The sequence below is a fragment of the Rutidosis leptorrhynchoides genome, chromosome 2 (assembly GCF_046630445.1).
Source record: "Rutidosis leptorrhynchoides isolate AG116_Rl617_1_P2 chromosome 2, CSIRO_AGI_Rlap_v1, whole genome shotgun sequence".
Classification (NCBI taxonomy): domain Eukaryota; kingdom Viridiplantae; phylum Streptophyta; class Magnoliopsida; order Asterales; family Asteraceae; genus Rutidosis; species Rutidosis leptorrhynchoides.
Window position 1 is genome coordinate 465,265,418 of NC_092334.1, and position 8,537 is coordinate 465,273,954.

Below are 8,537 nucleotides of genomic sequence, written 5' to 3' on the forward strand. Positions count from 1 at the left end.
ATATATCTAGACAATCTATACGCATAACAACCAAGTCACACGTATCATACTTGACAAGTATCAACGGAAGCAAGACAATCACAAGAAACATGGCAAAAAATCAGAGGGAATAAGATCCCAAAAAAAATATTTTTAACAACTCTAAACACAGTTGCTATAACTGGAGTTGTTACATTACCAGCTACTTCTTCCTCATTAGGAAGACGCAATTATATTCCAATAATCATAGTCAATCAGAACATGCTATAGACACATAAGGTGTTTGCCAACAATTAACAATACTATAATAAATATAAAATTTATTAAGAACATACCTTTTTTTTATTCAAGAGGATTTCCTCCTCTTTTGCCCCATCGCCGAACCTGATGATCCTCCTGTCGAACCCCCGATTGAAGCTGACCTTGCCCCAGAATATAGCTTTCTTGCGGATGGACATTGATCAGATCGATGACCTTCACTTTGACAATTTCAACACACATTATATTTATACGAACAAGACTGAACATCGTGTCCTATCAAACCACAACAGAAGCATCGACAGGTTCTTTCAGAACACTGTCCAACATGAGTTGCTCTACAATGAACACACCACGTTTTCGATTTTGACTTAGATACACCATGAGTCTGTTTTCTTTTCATCTTTTTCCAAAAAGTCTTCTTTGACTTGGAACTAGGTTGACTTATTATTTGACTTTGCTGCTAAACACTTACATTTTCCTTTCTACGATTAATTGCAGCCATAATATCATCCTCAACCATTTTTGCCATAACAAAAGCTTGAGACAAAGTAGTGGCAACTCTTGCCATGGTTCTGTACTTCGACAACAAAATCTCCACAAAATGATCAATTTTGGATTGTTCATCAGGAACCCATTGATGCGCAAACCTTAGTTTATTAGTATACTGTTCAATTGCATCGTCTACAGACATCTGCTCGGTCATCTTTAACTCCAAAAACTCTTTCCTCAACTTTCCAATCTCATACGGGGTACAATACTGTTCGCACACTTTTTCATAAAACTGCTCCCAAGTGATTTGACCAAATTGTTAATTTGTTACATGGGTAACGACAGAATCCCACCATACCATAGCTTTATTCTTCAATAACCGACAAGCAAAAGTAACTCTGAGTTCCGGTTCACATTGACACGCTTCAAATGCCCGGTCCACTTCTCTTAACCAATTTAAAGTGACATTCGGATTAGAACTGCCCGAATACGTAGGAGGATAGAACTGTTTATAGGTACACTTCTTCTTGGTTTCAATTATGGGTTGTTGAAACATCTGATATAGATACATCATTTAGTCAAAATGTGAATAATTGAACTGAGGTAAAATTTGGAATTGTGGTTGTGGTTGCTGTTGTGCGTCTCTAACAGGCAAAGACACATATTGTGGAATCAGAAAACCCGACGGTGTTGATGAATTAGTTATGGTTAGAGCAATAGTGGTATCAACTGGTTTTGACTGCTGTTGCTCTAGTTCCTGTATTCTATCCCTCATTTCTTTCAACTGACTATGTAACTGAAAATTATGCTTTTGCAAGTCATCTTTTGCACTATGCTCCTCTGGGGATGCTCTCATTATTCTGGGGATCAAGGGGGTATCGACGTCTCGAGTTTGATCATCCACACCTGTCTTATCACAACATCTCACAAACACTTAGTGAATAATCGGTTAGTACCTAGCAACTAACACGTATTCCACCTACATTCACTTTCTTCTTCCCCCCACTAGGATGTTTGACACAAATCCAATCAAGATTTGGGAACATGACATTCATCACAATGTACATGCTGCCAAACCTATGCTCTGATACCAAGTTGTAACACTGTACTTTTTTTTTAAATCACAGCGGAAGTATTTAAAGCATATAACATTTATATATTACAATAAAACTGGTGTTACTTTTCAAAACAGTTATACATAGTTATATTAAACATCAGAGTTCTTCAGTGTGTCAAACATAACCCAAGCACATCTATCTTCTCCCATCCCTAGCATGTACAACAATATAACCTGCAGGGGAGAAAATGTGGGGGATTAGCATAACCCTAAGTGAATGAGATATCCCAACAGATATTACTATCAAGTACCAAGCCTAGATTTTAGGGATCATGCATCTGGTCATGGTCATGTGGACATAGCGTTACATGGCTATCATATAATAGAGCATTACACATCTGTATTATATAGAGCTAGGCAAACAATCAGAGCAGTAATAACATCAACAAGCTATTCAGTAAAGGCACTACAGGCACTACCCTAACATAGCCTTACATAGCTATACAATGAGGGTATCAATAGCTCTACAAAGCTATTCACTAAGTAACAATAGCTCTACACAGCTATTCACTCTCATAGCACTAACGGCTATACATAGCGCTAACGGCTATAAATAAAAGAGGATCGTTGACCCTGCCAGGTCTACAACTACTAGCTGATCAAGCTAGAGCTGTACCGATAGCCTTGTTATTGTCACACAGTATACCTCTCCTGACGTTTACATACGTCGATTGCAATATACTGCCATTACAATAACCAATGAGCCCAACCCTTCTATACACGGTTGACCTCTCCTGTCCCTTCTATATACGGATAGTTCTCACATGTGCACATAAATCACCTACAACCTCATGGTAGGTAACATCACTAATAACCACAGGGTACCCTAATCAAGCATGCTATAGATTCAATCTAATCAGGCAACCTGATAACAGCAACATCACCTACTACTTATAATTACAGCAGTAATCAACATGCATATATAGATTATCATAATATTTAATAGCATAACAACGGGTAGTAACTACACCTGTTACTAAATACCAATATCCATAAGGATAGTCCCACTCATCGATTACCAGCAAGAACTCAGTGGTCTAATGTTACTGAGTCTTCTCCGTTCCTTTATTACCTGAGAACATCATATACTGAGTTAGTATACTTCTCTAATCAATGATAATCATCAATTAAAACTATAAACCACATTATATAACTCTACATTCATTATTTGACAAGGCTACATAAGTGTCCATGCCAAAACATCCCTTATACGCGTGTAAAACAAAGCATACAAGCTATCGTGTCTTTTTGACCCAAAATAAATTCTGATTTATTATTTTAAAACCTTACCATTAGAAAGTACACTTCATTACATTTCCAACGATATTTGATTCATCAAAAATGAAGTTACGGTTTGAAAGTTACGGCCAAAACAAGTTTTTCAAAAAGCAGCCAGACTGCAACCGCACGAGAGCACCTGCAACCGTACGGATGCACTTGCAACCGTACGGATGCACCCTGCAACCGCACGGATGCACTAAAAATGTCCCGGATACACCTCGTAACCGTACGGATGCATCCTGCAACCGTACGGGAGCTGTTCATCAGTACCAGGTCGATGTTTTTGTCATTTTGAGCCCCAAATCTCGTTTTTACACTATTTTGACACTACAAATCACTTAGGAAACATATATAACTCATATAAAAGCGTTTTCTAACATTAATTTGACACAAACAACACTTTAGATCAAGATTTGATCAAAAACCCATTTGATACAAAACTTTACAAAACAAGAGATTAAACACAGATTTATACATGAAATCGACATGTTAATACCTTGTAATGATCACGAAATCACTGTTAATAAATACCCCAAATCGATTTAACACAAAAACGAGAATCAAGAACTAGGGTTTGTGAGGATTTGAGAGCTTTTGTGTGTGTATGTGTTGAAATTTCCAAAAATGGAAATAAGTGAATAAGCAGGAGTTTTAAAGCTAAAGGGGTTTCTTCAATGGGAGGAAACCTCTTTCGTGTCTTGCACGGGTATTTACCAGTTATCTGAAATACGAAACACCTCGTTAAGTGGTCCAAACGAGGCCCAATTTAAATAAACAAACCTGTTCTGTGACCCTTGTCACAAAGTGGTCTCAACCAAATAGTCAAATAATTATAAACATATAATTATTAAAATAACATTTAATAACACATAAGGGTAAAATAGTCAATTTCAGCTAGGCCCAGTCTGAGGGTGTTACAAATATGCTCAAACAAAAAGCGAGGTTAAAACGAATGGCAGAAGGTGATTACAATACAGCTTTCTTTCATTCAACAATCCGAAGAAGAAACTGTAAAACAAACATAAGAGGGCTGCACTTAAATGGTATATGGGAGGAAAAACCTTCATTAATCAAAAAGGCAATCTTCAATTTTTTCAGTAACTGTTTCAAGTGTAAACAAACCTCACGGCCAGACTTTGATAGTTTGAATAGCCTGCAATTTTCGAAGATTAGTACCGAAGAGGAAAGGATGTTAGAGGAACCTTTTGAAGAAAAAGACGTATGGGAGGCTATAAACGAGTGTGAACCTAACAAAGCTCCAGGGCCGGACGGGTTCAACCTTAATTTCTACAAAAAGTTTTTCTGGCTAATAAAAGGCGATCTGATGAAAGCTATTCAATGGTTCTGGGAGTATGCTTGCATTTCAAAAGGATGCAACGCATCTTTCCTAACTCTAATCCCAAAAAACGGTGACCCGTTGAAGCTAAGTGAATACCGGCCAATAAGTCTTATTGGAGGATATTACAAAATAATCTAAAAAATTCTAGCTAATCGACTCCAAAAGGTTATCGGTAATTTAGTAGGAAGTGAGCAAAGTGCGTTCATAAAAGGAAGGTACATCCTTGACAGTATACTTGTGGCAAACGAAATTGTTGAATATTCCAAACATCATAAGAAGAAATGTATGATCTTTAAGGCGAATTTTGAAAAAGCCTTCGATAGCATTAATTGGCAATTTCTATTCAAGATCATGGAACTAATGGGATTTGGAAAAAGATGGATATCATGGATCAAAGTGTGTTTAGAGTCTGCTTCGTTTTCGGTTTTAGTGAATGGCTCCCCAGCAAATGAATTTTCGCTCCAAAGAGGTGTTCGTCAGGGAGATCCTTTATCTCCGTATCTGTTTATAATTGCGGTGGAAGGGTTAAATATGTTTGTAAAGAGAGCATTGGAGACAAGGTTGTTTCGAGGACTAAGAGTTGGTGTCGATAGTATTGAAGTTTCTCACCTTCAATATGCCGACGACACTATTTTCTTTGGTGACTTGGATAAAAGGAATGTTGGTAATCAATTTAAACTTTTAAAGTGTTTTGAAATTTTTTCGGGATTAAAGGTAAACTTGACGAAGAGTTGTCTTTATGGAATTGGGAGTCCTAACAATCAAGTGAATGACATGGCAACGTACCTTGGATGTCGTGTTGGTCTACTCCCGTTCACCTATCTTGGCCTCGTTATCGGCCAAAAAATGAGTAGTATGAAAGATTGGGAAAAAATAATCGGGAAATTCAAGTCGAGATTAGCGGATTGGAAAGCAAAAGCTTTATCTTTCGGTGGTCGCCTCACTCTAATAAAAGCCGTACTTAGTAGCCTTTCCTTTTATGCGTTCTCCCTATTCCGTGCTCCATCGTGTGTCCCAAACTTGCTTGAAGGTTTGAGACGTTCTTTTTTTTGGGTGGGTCGGGAGATAACTCAAAAATTGCATGGGTTAAATGGGATACAATTCTTTTACCATATGAGGGCGGGGGATTAAACATTGGGTCCCTTAAAGCCAAAAATTTGGTGTTATTGGGAAAATGGTAGTGGCGTTTTCGAACCGAAAAAAACTTGTTTTGGGCAAAAATTATACAAAGTATCTATGGGCGGGATGGGGGTTTGGGTTGTCCGAATTCGAATCAAAATCTAACCCGTAGATCTACATGGAATACCATCCGCAGCATTGAGCATGAATTGAATAGCATGGGAATTTTGTTTTCTAACATTTTTGTGAAGGTGGTAAACAAAGGTGATACAACACTTTTTTGGAAGGATAAATGGATAGGTTCTCAAGCACTTTGTGATCAATTTGGTAGACTCTTTCGTCAAGGCTGACAGAGTGGTAAGTCATGGTGTCTCATGGACTGGTTTGTGGGGCTGGTTAAGAAGGCCAACAGGAAGAACGCTCGATGAATTCGAAACGCTTCAAAGAATGTTGAACAATTTCTCTTTTAACACCAATGTTGAGGACACATGGAAATGCAACCTACAAGCAAATGGATTGTTTTCTGTTTCAACTTTAACGCACCAAATAGATGGAAAACTTCTACCAATTGCAGCTCACTCGATTGGAACAATGTGCAACAATCTAATACCACAAAAAATAGGTATCTTTATATGGCGGGCAATTACGGGAAAAATACCGGTATGATTCAAATTAGACAAGCGAGACATACTCGTTGAGGTGCCCAATATGTGATGAAGACATTGAAACGGTGGAACATATCCTTATCAAGTGTTCCTTCACAAAAGAAATTTGGAGTCGAGTCTATCGTTGGTGGAATCTAGGACTTTCGGTGGACAAAAACCTTGGGGATAGATTCAAAGGGCAAAGAAATAACAATGTGCCGAACTCAACTTCAAAACTTTGGCAAGCAATCGAATGGATTTGTGGGTATTTGATTTGGCAAAACAGAAACAATACTCTATTTCGAAAGAAAAAAGGCAGCGGTCCAATGATCCTTAATGAGATTCAAATCAAATCATTCGAATGGATATCGAGTCGATCGAAGAAGATAAAGCTAGATTGGAATCAATGGCTTCTAAACCCGTCATCTTTTGACGATCATGGCTAGCGAATTCTTTCTTATGTATTCTTATTCATAATGTAGTCAGTCTGTTTCCTTCAAAAGTATCTAATCGCATACTTATCATTTGTACTTGTTTAATGTTATGATTTAATAAAATACTGTTTTGCTTTAAAAAAAAAAACATAAACTGTATTATTGTTGGTTTGAAGTCTTTATGTTTTACTCCTTGATTATGATTATGAAATAAAGGTGATTGATGTTGATATTAATACTTCAATTATTTGGTCGCACAATAACTTTCCATTAATCTTATCTAGACACAATAGCATATCAGAAAACTTATAACAAAATATTCATAATTACAGTTAAATTATAACCAAATGTTCGCTTTGTTATAATTCAGTAGGCTTATAACTACCTTTAGTGGCCTAGTTCTTGACTGTAGACTAATAAGTATATAGAGAGAATATGAGAGAATATATTTAGTGTGTGTTTTATAAACTCATAACACACATATTTATACTAAAAAAATCTACTATACAATATCAATAATAATAATAAAATTAACATCCAATTTAACTTTTATAACACTCCCCCTTGGATGACAATTTTATTAGAGAATAACTAGTACTGCCTCGTTAAAAACCTTGCTAAAGAAAATCCATTGGGATAAAACTTTAGCTAAGGGAAAAAGAGTGCAGCATAGAGTTGACTCCCCCTCAAGTAGGCAACGCCTGAATTGTTACATCTTCTGAACATGCCTCATGCCAATATTATGAATGTGTGTTCTGAAAATAGCAGTTGGAAGTGCTTTGGTGAAAAGGTCAGCAGAGTTTTTGCTGGACTGAACATATCTCATTTCAATCTGATTGTCCTTAATGAGATTTTGAGTGTATGAGAAGAATCTAGGAGGTATGTGTTTTGTTCGGTCACTTTTGATATACCCTTCTTTCATCTGTGTTATGCAAGCTACATTATCTTCATAGATAGTTGTTGGACTTTTATCGCGTTCTAGTCCACAAGAATCAGTAGTTCCTCGAAGGTATCGAAATATGTGTTTGATCCCATTCCAGTGTCTTTTGGTATGAGCTGAGCTGAACCTTGCCAACAAATTAACTGCAAAAGAAATGTCAGGTCTTGTACAATTTGTAAGATACATAAGAGCTCCAATTGCACTAAGATATGGTACTTCTGGTCCTAGGATATCTTCATGATCTTCACAGGGACGAAATGGATCAGTGTCAACATTAAGTGATCTAACAACCATAGGAGTACTTAATGGTTTTGCCTTGTCCATATTAAAATGTTTTAAAATCTTTTCAGTATATGTTGTTTGATGTACAAGTAAACCATTAGGCATATGTTCAATTTGTAAACCAAGGCAATACTTGGTTTTTCCGAGATCTTTCATTTCAAATTCTTTCTTTAGAAGTTGAATGGCTTCATGGATCTCTTTATTTGTACCTATGATATTAAGATCATCAACATAAACAGCTATGATCACATATCCGGATGTTGTTTTCTTAATGAAAACACATGGGCAAATAAGATTATTGGTATACCCTTTGCTTATCAAGTAATCACTTAATCGTTTATACCACATGCGACTCGATTGTTTCAACCCATATAAAGACCTTTGTAACTTGATTGAGTACATTTCTTTGGGTTTTGCATTGGTTGCTTCTGATACCTTAAATCCTTCAGGTATCTTCATATATATATCACTATCAAGTGATCCATAAAGATAAGCAGTCACAACATCCATGAGATGCATTTCTAAATTTTTAGAAACTGCCAGGCTGATTAAGTATCTAAAAGTAATTGCATCCATAACAGGAGAATAAGTTTCCTCATAATCAATTCCTGGTCTTTGAGAAAAACCTTGAGCTACAAGTCTAGCTTTATAC